This window comes from Triturus cristatus, chromosome 3_1, assembly GCF_964204655.1.
Source record: "Triturus cristatus chromosome 3_1, aTriCri1.1, whole genome shotgun sequence".
In the NCBI taxonomy this organism is placed as follows: Eukaryota; Metazoa; Chordata; class Amphibia; order Caudata; family Salamandridae; genus Triturus; species Triturus cristatus.
Window position 1 is genome coordinate 846,639,502 of NC_140583.1, and position 16,554 is coordinate 846,656,055.

Below are 16,554 nucleotides of genomic sequence, written 5' to 3' on the forward strand. Positions count from 1 at the left end.
TTACTAAATAGGTGTAAAGTTATTAGCGACCAACATTCTGAGGAATTCTTATAATTGGGAATCCTAACCATAACTACAGAGTACCACCACTCTGTAATGTGAGTGTGTGATAGATAGATAGATAGATAGATAGATAGATAGATAGATAGATAGATAGATAGATAGATAGATAGATAGATAGATAGATAGATAGATAGATAGATAGATAGATAGATAGATAGATAGATAGATAGATAGATAGATAGATAGATAGATAGATAGATAGATAGATAGATAGATAGATAGACATATATAATAATGTGCCTGGAGTGGTAAAAGGCTTTTGTCATTTTACAGCTTGGTGTGGATGGCACTAGCTAATCCTATGCTTAAAGACTTTGCTATAAAAATGGCAAAAGGCGTTGTCCCTTTCTAGCTCAGCATGGATGGCTACCCTTCAAAACTTTGATATTTGAGGTGAGCAGATTCAAAGATTCAGAGTGTTGCTGGTGTTGTAAGGTGCTCTATATGGGACCTTCTTTCCACTTAAATTTGGGAACTACCCATAGTTCCCTGCTTCCTTATTTGCATAATTTGTGCAGCACTCTAAGCCTTAAAGGGTATTGTTTTGACTGATACTGGGTTCTCCCTTGTGTCTGGACAAACCACCCCCACCCGCAGGCAGCCAACCCCTCACCGCATACTGCAAAAGGCCATTGTCCATGCAGCCCCGTCTATTTTTTATACTACAGCCCCAGGGAGGAGGTGGTCCCCAGGAGGTCTACGCTGCCCCTGCACAATTTTGTGGTGATCCCTGGGGTATAAAAATGCCCTAGGAGGGGGCCCCATGCACCCCTTCCTTTATTTTTTAAAATATGTGCACTTGCCCCTGAGACCTTCCCCACCTGGGAGCTTTAGTATAAACAAGCACAGGAGACCATGCTTGTTTTTTTTCTTTCATTTTTGCCATGAAATTGTTGCGATTTTTTGGCAAAATATATTTGTTATGTGCTTTTTTTGCCCTGCTGTTTTGACCAGGGCTTAGGAGTCAGGGTATTCCTACCCTGCCTCCTTTTGTTTTATATTTGTTTTATTGTGGGACTCAGCGGAATCCGAGTCCCAAGATTTTTATTTATTTATTTATTTATTTATTTATTTATTTTTTATTTTTTATTTTTTTATTTTTTTTTTTTTTGTCCTCATTGCTACCATGGTTTCAGTGCCATACCAGATTACCCTACAGTCAGCTGTCTCAGTTCAAAAGAACTGGCAGGGATATATGACCAAGGAAGTAAATAGAAAATATCCCTCAGCAATTGCAGTTTCAATCTTGGAAGGCGAAGAACCAGGCATTTCCCTTCTTGTAAACCACCTTGGTGTAAGTGGCAACCAAGTCCGCCCGGGCTAGGACCAGGTATGGTACAAATGGCTAGAACACCATAATAGGGTAATCATCGGACCCGGGGGAAAAAAAAAAAAAAAAAAAAAAAAAACCCCGGGTATTTCAGTGTACCCATGGCAACAAATACCAAAAAGCTCTTTTGCTCTGATTACCAGCCCTAGCCAGGTCCATACGTGATGTATATATGACGGAGGCCTGCCATTCGCCGAAGGAAGGAGGGGACACGTCCTTCCATTTCTTGCAGATCTCCCTTCTTGCCAACAAAATCGTATAGAACACTACATTTTTGGCTGCACCTTGAGCTCCTTCCAAAATCCCGAAGATCACAAGAGGTAAGTCAATGTTTACTTTAACACCCACTGAAGTAGTTAGAAAGTTACTGATAGCTGCCCAGTATGACCCTAAACTGGGGCAGTCAAAAAACATATGGGTGTCTGGTGCCGCCAGAAACCCACATCTGGAACAAGCAATTGAGTTACCCTCGGAAAATTTAGATAGTCTAAGAGGAGAATAATATGCCCTATGCAGTGTTAGCAAGTGGTTCCTCCGTAACCAAGAAGGCTTAACTATGCTGCACAAAAGGCCGAATGAGTCTGTCCAAAGATTTTGTAGGTTTGGGCCAGAGATTGAAGGGCTCCAAAGTGAATCAGGCAGATCAAAGACTCCATCCGTTTCCTCCAACAGAAGATTATACCACTGTGAGGTCTCCTTTTTTCCCACGGGGTTGTCCATCAAGTTGTTTATGAGCAGGCTATATCCTCCAAGTGGAAACTTATTTCTTTCTAAGGCTTGAGATTTGTAGGCCTGAGTCCAACTATGTATTTGAAGGTATTTAAGTCTTGACAGATTAGGGCCGATCTTAGCCAGAAGATGTTCCCATGAAAGCAGCTCCCCGTCAACAAAAAGGTCTCCCCAGACCTCTAAGCCTGCGTCTCTTATTGGAGACGCTAGAATGTCTTCAAGCCAAACAGGGTTTTCAGGGAGACCCCATAGCGGCGTCCTTTCACAAAAGTAGCTTACTTTTATCGATCTTGTAACTTCGGCCCATAATTTTGCCAAGCCTTGTAGTACCTTCAGTTTAATCTTTTTGAAGTACTTGGGGTTGCCGAATTTAAATAGAAAGGCTGATTGACTAGCTTCTTCCCCTTCTAACATGGCTGAAAACATTAAACCCACCCCGTAGTCTGTAGGTATTTTTAACAACATGCGGGAATGAGTTAACTGGAAGGCCCAAGCATATAATTTCAAGTCCGGGGCTGCCAAGCCCCCTTTGTCCCTTCGCCTTCTAAGCTTTTTCCAAGAAATCCTTGCCTGTTTGTTGTTCCAGATAAAAGATGTTATGTCTGACTGCAATTTAACTAAACAAGAATAATCAAAGTGCAAGGGAATGGTACAAAACAAAAACGAAATTTTAGGAAGGATCGACATCTTGATTAAGTTGACCCTCCCAATTAAAGATAGTGGGATATGAGACCATGAGTGTAGTAACCTACGGCATTCTTTAGCTACCGATGTTAAATTAACTTGAGCTATTTTTTCTATGTCCTTCCCTATCTGTAAACCCAAATATCTCATCGAGGAGCCCGTTTGTAAGTCTATAGCTTGCCCTTCATGATTCCAAACAAGCATCTCGGTTTTAGTATCATTAATTTCGTAACCGGAGACTTGACCAAATGAACGAGCAATCCTTAAAATTATAGGGAGTGCAGAGCCAACATCTGAGGTAAGAATAAGCACGTCGTCGGCATATAGGGCTACTTTCCTCACCCACCCTTTATACGAGAATGGCTTAATAGAAGTCTCCTCCCTCAGTTGTTGCGCAAAGGGTTCGATATAAAAATCAAACAAAAGGGGGGAAAGTGGGCAGCCCTGCCGTGTCCCCCTAGTGATGGTAACAGGGTCAGACAGATCTCCATTGACCAAGAGGCGTGCTACAGGATTATGATATAACAAGCCAATTGCCCTACGTATCCCATCCCCCACGCCAAACTTAGCCAAGGCCACCGACAGGTACACCCAGTTAACTCTATCGAAGGCCTTGGTTGCATCCAACGTGAGGGCGGCCAAAGGAAGGGTCCGAGCCGATGCTATATCTATGGCACCTATTAAATCATAGGTTAGCTCAAATAATTGTCGCCCCTTAACGAAACCCTTTTGGTCCGGATGGAGGACCAGAGGCGCAATCACAGCCAACCTAGATGCCAAGATTGTGGTAAAGATCTTGTAATCCACATTCAGGATTGAAATTGGCCTATAAGAACCACAAGCCGTCTTTGGTTTCCCTGGCTTCAGAATAAGAGTGATTGAGGCATTATCCCAGGAATCTGGCGGAAGCTGACCTTCCAGTAAGATTTGATTAAAAAGAACGGTGAGGAATGGAACTAATTCTATTTCAAGAGCTCTATAGATTTCTGCCGGCAGACCGTCAGGTCCAGCCGCCTTCCCCTTCTTACTTCTTTTAATGGCAGATCTTACCTCATCCTCAGTGATGGCTTTATCTAAAGATTGAGATTGCTCGGCAGATAGTGAAGGTAAATTGATGTCCCTTAACCAACCCTCAACAGACTCTGGCGAGATCTGCTTATCCTCCTCATAGATTACTTGAAAGTAATCTCTGAAGGCTGCCCTGATGTCCTCATCTGAAGAGAAGATGATGTTATCTACCATTATTGCAGCGATGTTATTCCGCACCAGATCCGTTTTGGTTTTCCAGGCCAGTAATTTCCCGGCACCTTCAGTGTATTCAAAATGGGCCAACTTACTGGCTTCCCATCTTTGTTGAAGTCGAAGATTTAATAAAGAACTCAGACTACCCTTCAAAGTCACTAATTGGTTATGGAGAGTGGGCAGATCTAAACCGGGATCCATACAGTTGGAATCTATATCTTGTTGTATTTGAGATATCTGATCTTCAATAGAAGTGACTTCCTCTCTATGCAACTTCTTACGGTATGAAACTTTTCCAATGATAACCCCTCTCAAGAAAGCTTTAAACGAGTCCCAGATTATCCTAGACGTAGCTGAGCCACTGTTGGAAATCAAAAAATTATGGGTTTCTGATTTAAGAAAAGTAATATCCTCTACTGATGAGAGAAGAGACCGGTCAAAAGACCATGAGGTGGAACTCTTTTTAATCAAACTGGCAATCTCCATTACTACCGCTGCGTGGTCCGACAGATGTGATGGGAGGTAGCTAATACTCTTTACGGAATCCACCAGCCTCAGACTTATTAAGATGAAATCTATTCTGGACTGGTGGTGATATTTATAGTTCCTGAAAGAGACCCCTTGTTGTTGCCCCGACCTCGCTCTCCAGATATCAACATACCCATATTGCTTCATGGCGCTTTGGAGCAGGGCCCTCGTCTTAGAAAAAACAGAGGATCGATTATTGGGTGATTTGTCCAACAGAGGATCCAGTACGATATTAAAATCGCCTGCCAAAATAATGGGTTCAGGGAAAGTAATCAAATGTGAGAATATAGATTCCAAAATGGAGGGATCATCCTGATTCGGGCCATAATATCCTAAGATTGTACTTTGTTTACCAGATATAACAACTGACACTATGGCCCATCTGCCACCTGGGTCAACTGCCTGTGATATCAGCCTAGCTTTAGCTCCTTTTTTAAATACAATTGAGACCCCTCTTGTATTAGATGTTTGGGTAGTCGAAACTGCAAAGTCTATCCAATTGTTTTTCTTAATAAGGGTAAGCATTTCCGTGTGGGTTAGGTGTGTCTCCTGGAGCACCAAGACCTGCGCATCCAAATCCCGCAAATATTGCATGATTCTATTAGCTCTGGGCTTGGTGCGGAGGCCATTAACATTCCAGGAGATATATTTTACACTACCCATACTTAAAGGGAAAAGACTGTAAAAACAAAGCCAAGATTACCGTTTGTTGCATTGGTCCCTGAATCAATATATGCCTACTTCCATCTTTAATAGAACTGCTTCGAGCTATGAGGACCATTTTATATTTTTGCCACCCCCCCCACCCCCACCCCCTCCTACCCCCGTGAGACATCTCCCAGCTGCCCCACCCCCCTTGGAAAACCCTTGTGTTATCTAGCCGGAAAGAACCGGTAGAAGCACCCCTTGACAAGGCTCCCGTCAAAGAGAACCCCCCTCCCTACCAGCGATGGAAAATAAGATATGAAAAATATACGTCGATGATGTAAGCCCCCACCCATGAGGCAAAAAGAAAAAAAAAAAAAGTAACCAAAACATAACTTTGGCCAATTTAGCTGCATGGAGGTCAGAAGAAAAAAAGAAATTTTTTGTGTTAAAAAAAAAATATGACATAAAGTAAGGAGGCTAGACCAATACAGACCTATATGTTAAAGATGAACGCGGTCATAAGGCTTATCAGGAGAGAGACACCAAGGTTATAACGATGCATATTTAGACTAGTTATGCTCCTTGCCTAGAATCAACAAAAGCTCATCGGCTTCCTGAACCGACCTGATGTTATACATCCGATTATTATGCATAACTTTGATAGATGCCGGAAACATGAGCTGAGCTGTTGCTCCTGCTTTCCTAAAAGCGTCCAGTCTCCTCCCAAACTCCCATTGCTTCTCCAATGTAATTCTAGAGAGGTCAGACCTAACTAAGAAAGTAAACCCACTCCCCACAAGAGATTTTTGCTTTAATGCCAAATTTAGGATCTGCTCCTTCAGCACATACGTATGGAAGTTGACCAGAATCTTACGGGGCTTCGATCTCTGGGGATTCCGCCGAAAGGGATCTCTGTGGACTCGTTGTATGTCCATGGCTAACTCCTCTACTGAGTGCTCTAAGCCCAGGGACTCCTTTAACAAAACAGAAATAAAATGCTTTATATCAGAGCCCTCAGAACCTTCCGGAATATTGAGAATCCGTATATTCCCCCGCCTGGCATTATTTTCTAATGACTCCAATCTCTCGTTTAGACTTTGCTCCTCTCTAGTAAGCTTTTTTATATCATCCTTAACTTGCTTCATATTAGTAGAGAGTGCTGCAGAGGTCACTTCCAAAGCTCCTGTTCTGACATTCAACCCCTCAATCTTATTGTCCAGAGCTTCACAGTGTTTCCTTATCTCTAACTGATTTGCAGAAGACTCAGAAAACCCCTTCCTGATCTCCATCGTGAGCGCAGAGAACATCTCCAACAACGAGGCGACAGAGATGGAAGATTCCGCCTTAAGGTTGGCAGTAATAACACCAGCAGAAGCATTCTGATGCAGAGCCTTGATGTTGACTTCATCCGGACACTCTCCACCAGCTGCCCCTTCCACCACAGAGGTCGCTACCACCTGTACATCGGAATTAGATCTTGCCGACCTTGTCAGGTTTAGAGAGGGACTCAAGGGAGGACACTGTTCGATGATAGACAAACCCCCTGATGCCTGAGCTCCCAGCACCACCTCTTGACCTATCCCGGCTTCTTCTAGGCCTTTCTCTTGTGGGGTACATTGTAGCGGTGTAGCCGATCCCTCTTCTGTGGCTTCGTCCCTAGCTGGTATGCGGGAGGATAATGATAATGATGACCCATTTTCAGATGGAGAGGGGAGAGTGTCTGGGACAATCAAAACCCCTGCCATATTATGATCTTCCACGAGATTGAGAATCTGGGGGACCGCTTTAAAATAAGATCTAAGTGATGGAGTGATCTTGGATCCTAAAGATTGTACTACCTTAGGACCCTTTACTTTGGATTTAGATTTATATTTGCTCCCTCTAGCCTTGACTTCTGTATTTAGATAGGAAGAAGATTTCCCTCTGACCAGAAACTGAGAATGCTGAACAGTACCTAGAGCTTGTGAAACTACCTCACTTGACTCTTGAGTAACCTGCTCCCCATCAGCGGTAAATAAACAGTCAACAAACTCCCCACGAGAAACCTCAGGCCCAGGCGGCAGTTCAGCCAGCGTATTAACACTCTTTAAACTCTCACCACAGAGATAGAAACTTTTCGCCAACCTTCCTCCCTCGGCTTCTCCCCGAGGAGGCGATATCACAGACTTCTGCAACCCACCTGACGCGTCCTTAGTGGCTACCGCTTTGGATTTAGCCCCATTGGCAGTACCTCGACGTGACTGAACCAGGCTCCGCACCTTTCTCCCACGCCTTAGCTCCAGCGCGGCTGACCACAGACGCAGCCTCGGCTTCCCCGGGGGCTCTTGCAGTGATGAAGAAAAAGAATTTTGGCCGGTAATTAGCTCCTGGGGGGCGTTCTTCAAGGAGCACTGAAGCACTCTCGCCACAGTCGAAAAAATACACACGGAGCCAGTATGGGGAGAAAAAACTCGGCAAGCACCGTCCAGAGAGGAGCCACGCAGGCGAAAGCTGAAGGCGGAACACAGGCAGGCAACGTAACGCGGGGCGTCTATTGGAGAAACACAGTATTGCTTCTTCGGCGTTCGGCGTTCGTTAAAGGGACAACCGCCTGGTGAAAACAAACCTGATCCGAAATGCGTGTTTCCTGATTCTAATGAGATGATGAAAGCCCCGACAATCTCCATCGCAGACCCTACAACTCGGTTTCGGTTATAGCTTCATCGAATGCCGAGGTGGGTTCAACTCCGACGGGAGCTCGCCTCAGGGCGCCGCAGCAGCCTAATTAGCCGCCGCCATGTTTCCCACAATCCATTTATTTATTTATTAAGGAGCTTTATATAGCGCTAGTCTGACCCGAGGGTATCGGAGCGCTTCACAACAGTTTTTGAGCAAGATTCTTGCAATAAAGCAGTATTCTACAAATAGGCTTGGAAGTCCAAGTGTGTTGAGCAGCATTGAGGTAGTACGTGAGTCTTGAGATAACCTCATAGAGAGCACGTTGTCTTGGGGTTGATACAATAAAGCAGTATTCTACATATAGGTTCGGAAGTCCAAGTGTGCTGAGCAGCATTGAGGTAGTCCGTGTGTCCTGAAATAACCTTGTGGAGTGCACGTTGTCTTGGGGTTGAACCACTTGGGGGGGAGGGGCAGTCAGGGATCAAATAGCAGGGAGGAGGTAAGTCTTAGAGCTACAATGTCTGGGAGAGACAACGAGCAGGGATTTGCGTTTAGATGGTGGCTATCCATTCGGGAGGGAGCGGTTGAGGAAAAGGACTTTTAGGTGTTTTTTTAATTTTGTGAAGTACGAGATAGTCCTGATACCGACTGGCATGGTGTTCCAGATTTTGGGTGCGTTTCCGGCAAGGGACCGTGCGGCAGTTTTTTGTTTGCGTGTTTTCATAAGGATGAGTAGTAGGGTGCTGGAGCTACTGAGGTTCCGTGTCTGACCAGCCTTTTTGAGATTAGCAGCCAAATACTCAGGTTTTCCTGTGTGCAGGGCTTTGTATGTGAGGCAGGCAGTTCTGAAATTGGCTGCCAACACTTCCTGGTTGAAATGTTAGTAGCCATCAGAGCTTAGCAGATCTCTGAGCGAGCTTGTTATTATTCACGAAGTAGTCGCAATTGTAGATATACAAATTTGGATTTCATATCTCACAAACTACTAAACGGATTTACACCAAATAGCAATAACCATGATCTGTAAACCAAAATCTACCTTTCTTCTAAATTTAGTGTAATTGTGTCCACCACTTCGGGGTGCAGACATGTCTAAAGATTGTATAGAAATTAGCAAGGGAAACACGCATTTTTGACCCCCTCACTTTTTCTCAGCCCCCACTTGGCAGATCACTCCAAACCTTCCAATGCGCAACAGGAATCCCCTGCGCACTTCTTTTGGAAAAGTTCATAAAGATTTGTCAAACGGCACCTAAGATATAGGCATTTTCCTATGGAAACATGGTCCTAACTATTATTTCAACACATTATCTGAGCACTCTGCAAATCACCCTTGAGATCGTGGAATCAGTAGTTTTGTTTTATTTTCAGTTCTTAATTTTCATGTGCAGCATACATTGCCCTTACCGACATGTGTTTCATCCACACTGAAATACTGCAGCTGACTTCTTCAGGGCTTGCCCAGTGGTACTAAGGTCTATACAAGGTCCTATTCGTCATAAGAACTATTTACAACACGGTCATATCAGTATGCCAAGTATGTACAAGTGGGTCTATATATAGGTATGTATCTCAGGGAGAGCACTCTCATCACATTATTGACTCATCCTGGTTATCGGTGTTCCTCCTTCTGAGCACTGGACTTTTATATCTCTGTTGTCTACGATTTTGAATTGAAATTAAGTACACTGTTGAAGTGTGCACCTGTTCTTCCCAGCCACCAATCCTTTTGTAACCATGGTCCTGACTATACCTACCTACTGGCGACTGCCAGTAGCTGATATATATATATATATGTATATATATATATATATATATATATATTACCTACTGGCGGTCGCCAGTAGGTAGTTATAGTTAGGACCTATTTTCCATAGGAAATCCGCAACCTTCTATTCCCAATAAGTCTGGCGCCGGTTGACGAAACTTCGCAAAACTTTTGGCCAGCTCCGGTCCGCTCCTATCCTGAAAGTTTCGTGGTGATTCGTCAAGCAAGGGCTGAGAAAAAAGGGGGGTCCCAAAACGCTTTTTCCCCATGCAATTTTCCATAGGACCTGTTGACGCAGCTACAGCCCGAACTGCTGAACGGAATTACACCAAATTCTGCAGAAAGGTAGACCTTGGTTCAGAGTCGTGCCTTTTGCTTAAATGGTGTAAATCCGTTCAGTAGTTCCTGAGAAAATCAAAAGTAAAATCACATATATATCTGGGCGGAGCCTAACCACACATCTCATCGTGAGATCTGATTGGCTGTCAGCACTTCATCCAAGAAGTGTTGGCAGCCATCTTGGGACCAATATACATGATAGCACCTCATTAAAAAGCATTGCAGTTAATAGAAGGTTTTAAGACTTTAGTTACATTATAAAGCATTTGTTGATGGTACCATACTCATTTTAGGAATTGTGGTATGTTCTAAGGTGATTTTATCATGTGAAAAAGCCTTCTGCTGGGGTATCATGAATCATGTTTGAGAGAAAACTATTTTCACATGCTTTTCCCACAGAGGTTTGGAAGGTGATCTATAAGCTAAACTGAGAGCATATTTTCTGTAAATTCACATTATCTTTCTTAGTCATGTGAGAATGAAGTCTGACATTCTCAGTAGAACATGTACATCCAACAAGGGCAGAGACTGTCAGTTGATTCCTTTGTGTTCTACTGCAGCTTCCCAGAGTGTTCCAAAAAACAACTAGAGCGCTAACACTCCTACTTCTGATAAACGTATGGCACACCTGAAGCCATCTTGATTGGAAAAAAGTGGTAACTTTTAAAACATTTAATTTAAAAAGGAACAAAATGAAGGGGTTCATTTTTCCATAGAATGTATGATTAGTGCTGCAGAAAGAAAAATTAGGGCACATTTTGAGAGACTTCTCAAATCCTCTTCTCTTTCATTAAAGAATTCTGACATGCAGACTGAAACATGCACTTTCAATACCTGCAGCAGACTTCCCTGGTGAGCAGTAGCTTTACTACAGTGATCTAATGAGCAACTAGAGTGCTAACATTCTGAATTTATGGCAAATGTGTGACACATCTGAATGCCTTCTTCATAGAACCGTGCGCGCACAGTGAGCACGCGGTGCACTTCGCGCACCGCGCGCCCACTTTACACAGTTAGTGCCGTGGATGGGCCATGTACGCACGATGCGCTTCGCGCACCGTGCGCTCATGGAGGACATATTCTGCGCTTCGTTGTGAAAGGTAAGCTTTTACATTTCTATTTTGATATTTGCCATGCACAACTAGTGCCCTGCGGGCACCATTTGCACACGGGGTAGGGAGAGTGTGGTTAATTTTTTTTTTTTTATTTTTTTTTACCGTACGCGTACGGTAAGCGTAATCGGCGATTTTTCGTAAAAAAATAAAAATGATTTTTTGGCCTTGAGGGTACTTTGGGGACTCATATATCAAAGCTAGGTGGTTAGGAGCTGTCTAAACAGTCCTTTAACATGTTTTTGGCCTTTGTTTATCCTCTCCCCGTCAGAGTGCGAGAGAGAAAATGGCGGACACCGCTTCCTGGTTTCGAACGATTCGAATGTTTACTAAGATCTAACAGCCAATCAGAATCGCGCTCGCGCACGGCACCGTACGCGTACGGTAAGCTTACCGTAAGCGCACGGTAAGCGCACCGTAAGCTGGCTCAGATATATATATTGATTTAAATGCTATTTTCTCAGGAACTACTGAACAGATTTACACCAGACCTACAAAAGGCACTTCCTTGACCTGAGGACTACCTCTCTGCCAAATTTCAAGTAACTCTGTTCAGCCGTTTGGGCTGTAGCTGTGTCTAAAGGTCCTATGGAAAAATGCATGGGAAAAACGCGTTTTGGGACCCCCCTTTTATCTCAGCCCCCGCTTGACGAATCCCCCCGAGACTTTCAGGGTAGGAGCGGAGCGTAGCGCCCCATTAGTTTTGAAAATTTCGCGAGGATTCGTCGACCAGCGCCAAAGTTATTCCAAATAGAATGTTGCGGATTTCCTATGGAAACAGGGTCCTAACTATAACTATCTACTGGCCAGTAGATAATGCATATGCATATATGTGCATATGTGTGTGTGTAGAGAGAGGTAGAGAGGTAGAGGTGTAGAGGTAGAGACGTAGAGGTGGAGAGGTAGAGAGTAGTAGAGAGAGAGGTAGAGAGTAGAGGATGAGTAATAGAGAGTAGAGAGTAGAGAGAGAGTAGTAGAGAGTAGTAGAGCGAGTAGCAGAGAGTGAGTAGGAGAGAGTAGTAGAGTGAGTAGTAGAGAGTGAGTAGTAGAGAGTAGTAGAGAGTGAGAAGTAGAGAGTAGTAGAGAGTAGTAAAGAGTGAGTAGTAGAGTGAGTAGTAGAGAGTAGTAGAAAGTGAGTAGTAGAGAGTAGTAGAGAGTGAGTATTAGAGAGTGAGTAGTAGAGAGTAGTAAAGAGTGAGTAGTGGAGACTGAGTAGCAGAGAGAGAGTAGTAGAGAATGAGTAGTAGAGTGAGTAGTAGAGAGTAGTAGAGAGAGAGTAGTAGAGAGTGAGTAGTAGAGAGTAGTAGAGAGTGAGTAGTAGAGAGTAGTAGAGAGAGAGTAGTAGAGAGTGAGTAGTAGAGAGTAGTATAGAGTGAGTAGTAGAGAGTCAGTAGTAGAGAGAGAGTAGTAGAGAGTGAGTAGTAGAGAGTGAGTAGTAGAGAGTAGTACAGAGTGAGTAGTAGAGAGTGATTAGTAGAGAGTAGTGGAGTAGAAGAGAGTGAGTAGTAGAGAGTAGTAGAGAGTGAGTAGTAGAGTGAGTAGCAGGGAGTAGTAGAGAGTGAGTAGTAGAGTGAGTAGTAGAGTGAGTAGTAGAGAGCAAGTAGTAGAGAGTGTGTAGTAGAGAGAGAGTAGTAGAGAGTAGTAGAGAGTGAGTAGTAGAGAGAGTAGTAGAGAGTAGTAGAGTAGTAGAGAGTAGTAGAGAGTGAGTAGTAGAGAGTAGTAGAGAGTGAGTAGCAGAGAGAGTAGTAGAGAGTAGTAGAGTAGTAGAGAGTGAGTAGAGAGTGAGTAGTAGAGAGTAGTAGAGAGTGAGAAGTAGAGAGTAGTAGAGAGTAGTAACGAGTGAGTAGTAGAGTGAGTAGTAGAGAGTAGTAGAAAGTGAGTAGTAGAGAGTAGTAGAGAGTGAGTATTAGAGAGTGAGTAGTAGAGAGTAGTAAAGAGTGAGTAGTGGAGACTGAGTAGCAGAGAGAGAGTAGTAGAGAATGAGTAGTAGAGTGAGTAGTAGAGAGTAGTAGAGAGAGAGTAGTAGAGAGTGAGTAGTAGAGAGTAGTAGAGAGTGAGTAGTAGAGAGTAGTAGAGAGAGAGTAGTAGAGAGTGAGTAGTAGAGAGTAGTATAGAGTGAGTAGTAGAGAGTCAGTAGTAGAGAGAGAGTAGTAGAGAGTGAGTAGTAGAGAGTGAGTAGTAGAGAGTAGTACAGAGTGAGTAGTAGAGAGTGATTAGTAGAGAGTAGTGGAGTAGAAGAGAGTGAGTAGTAGAGAGTAGTAGAGAGTGAGTAGTAGAGTGAGTAGCAGGGAGTAGTAGAGAGTGAGTAGTAGAGTGAGTAGTAGAGTGAGTAGTAGAGAGCAAGTAGTAGAGAGTGTGTAGTAGAGAGACAGTAGTAGAGAGTAGTAGAGAGTGAGTAGTAGAGAGAGTAGTAGAGAGTAGTAGAGTAGTAGAGAGTAGTAGAGAGTGAGTAGTAGAGAGTAGTAGAGAGTGAGTAGCAGAGAGAGTAGTAGAGAGTAGTAGAGTAGTAGAGAGTGAGTAGAGAGTGAGTGGTAGAGAGTAGTAGAGATCAGTAGAGTGAGTAGTGGAGAGTAGTAGAGAGTGAGTAGTAGAGAGTGAGTAGTAGAGAGTAGTAGTAGAGAGTAGTAGAGAGTAGTAGAGAGAGAGTAGTAGAGAGTGAGTAGTAGAAAGCAGTTGCGAGTGAATAGTAGAGAGTGAGTAGTTTAATTTAAAAGGAACACAATGAAGAGGTTCATTTAGCCATAGAAATTATGATTAGTGCGGAAAAAAGAAAATTAGGGCACATTTTGAGTGACTTCTCAAATCCTCTTCTTTTTCATAAAAAAATTCTGACATGCAGACTGAAACATGCACTTTGAATACCAGCAGCAGACTTCCCTGGTGAGCAGTAGCTTTACTACAGTGATCTAATGAGCAACGAGATTGCTAACATTCCGAATTTATGGCAAATGTGTGACACATCTGAATGCCTTCTTGATGGAATGAAAGTAAAAAACCTGAAAGTATTTCCTACTGAGGAGACTGCAGTAAATGAGGAAATTAGGAAACTTCAAAACAAATAAGTCTCCCAAGATGGCCACCAGAGACAAAAGAACCCAAATGTAGCACAAATATCACCGAGATGTAGCCCAATTATAGCCCAATGACACAATGTCCCAGAGTGTTTTAAAGAACAACTAGAGCGCTAACAGTCTTACTTATGACAAAAGTATGGCACACCTGAAGTCATCTTGATTGGAATAAAGTGGTAACACTTAAAACATTTAATTTGCAAAGGAACAAAATGAGGGGGTTCATTTTGCCATAGAAATTATGATTAGTGCTGAAGAAAGAAAAATTAGGGCACATTTTGAGTGACTTCTCAAATCCTCTTCTATTTCATTAAAACATTCTGACATGCAGACTGAAACATGCACTTTGAATACCAGCAGCAGACTTCCGTGGTGAGCAGTAGCTTTACTAAAGTGATCTAATGAGCAACTAGAGTGCTAACATTCCAAATTTATGGCAAATGTGTGACATATCTGAATACCTTCTTGATGGAATCAAAGTAAAAAACTGAAAGCATTTCCTACTGAGGAGACTGCAGTAAATGAGGAAATTAGGAAACTTCATAACACAATAAATCTCCCAAGATGGCCACCAGAGACAAAAGAGCCCACATGCAGCACAAATATCACCCAGATGTAGCCCACATGTAGCCCAATGACAGAAGTGTGCAAAACACTTATTTGTTGTGTATTTGCAGTTTTATATAGTGCAGACTTGTCAGGTATTGGAGTGCTTTACATGAGCATTGGTTACATCACACAAGATCAAATTCATTTTGGTTGTAGACATGGGGAGATTAAGTGATTTGACCAGAATCACAGAATGTTGAGCTGAAGCAGAAACTCCAACCTGGTTCCCCAGTTGCAAAGTCTGCAGCTCTGGAAGTAACACCACATCCTCTCCCCTAGGTGCAACATTTAATCAAGTGGTCAACTGGATAAAAAAACATAAAGATTACAAATAATTTAAAAGTTCTTTGTCGCTATTTGAAAACTCAGAAAATATGTCCTCATTTTAGTTGTTTATAGCACTAACCTTAATTTTGATTCAAATAAGACCCTCTCATATATGTAATTTCTAAAGGAAATGCTCTAGGTATTACAGTTTTGATTACATTAAGATGACGTCAGGCGTTCCACACTTTTGTAATAAATATAGAATGTTAGCAATCTAGTTGTTCATTGGGATATTGTTGAGAGGCAGAGGCCAGGGGCACGGACTCTGAAAATTTAAGGCAGGTAGGAGAGTGCAGAGGCAACAATTTTACCACACTGGGCAGGCAGGAAGGGCAGTGACAGCACAACAGACTATGGAGGGCAGTGGAAAGGGGGGCAGGGGCAACAAACCAACAATACAGGACTGGCAAAAGAGGCTGTGGCAATATAATAGACCATTGTGGGCAGAAGGAAGAGGCAGTGGTAGTACAACCATACATGCCAACAGACCTGTTTCAGCCAGGAAACGTCCAATGTTTTTAAGCTCAAATGGGCTTTATTCGATCTGTCTTCTGTCTACAATCTCCTCTTTTTCAATGTAACTCAAAGGGGAAAATCAATACCCCAGTTTTATTTCAAAATCTCCCTCTTACCAAGTTCAAAATGTTTGCAAGTATGGTACATTGGATCATGGTAGGCAGGAGGAATTGGGGTAGGGACATGGACTCGGATAACAGAGGACAGGAGGGACATGGAGAGGTGCACCAAACTGACCCTACAGGGCAGGCATCAGGGTTTGCAGCAGCGCAATACACCACACAGGGCATGCGGGACGGGAGTGCAGCACAACAATCCATAGAAAGCAATAGGGAGGGGACAGGACCATGCACATGGACAACAGAGAACAGAGGGGAAAGAGGAAATGGTAGCTAGCTGACGATAATGGACAGAAAGGAGAGAAAGCTGCAGCATAACAGACCATAAACGGCAGGAGGGACGGATCAGGGACATTACAATGGAACAGACAAGCCAGGAGGGAGGGAATAGGGGTCTGCACATGGAAACGAGGGCTGGGGGCAAGGGGGCAGGGCAGGAGCAGAAAGATGACCATGGCGGTCAGGCAGGATGAGCACTAGAAACAAGACACACCATGGAGAGCAACAATGAGACTATGATGGCATACACACAGACCATGGAGGGAAGGTGGGAGGGGGTTAGGGGCAGCTACTTGACCACACAGGGAAGGTGGGAGGGGCCATGGCAGCACAGAAGACCATGCATGGCAAGCGGGAGGGTTAGTGGCAGCACAATGGCTATGTTGGGCAAGAAGGAGGGTGCAGGGGCATGCACAAAGGACCATAGAGGATAGAAGGGAGGGTCAGGACCTGGGCACAGACAAGAGAGTTCAGGGGAAGGGGCCTCACAACAGACCGCGCAGGGCAGGCAGGAGGAGCAGTTGCAGCACAA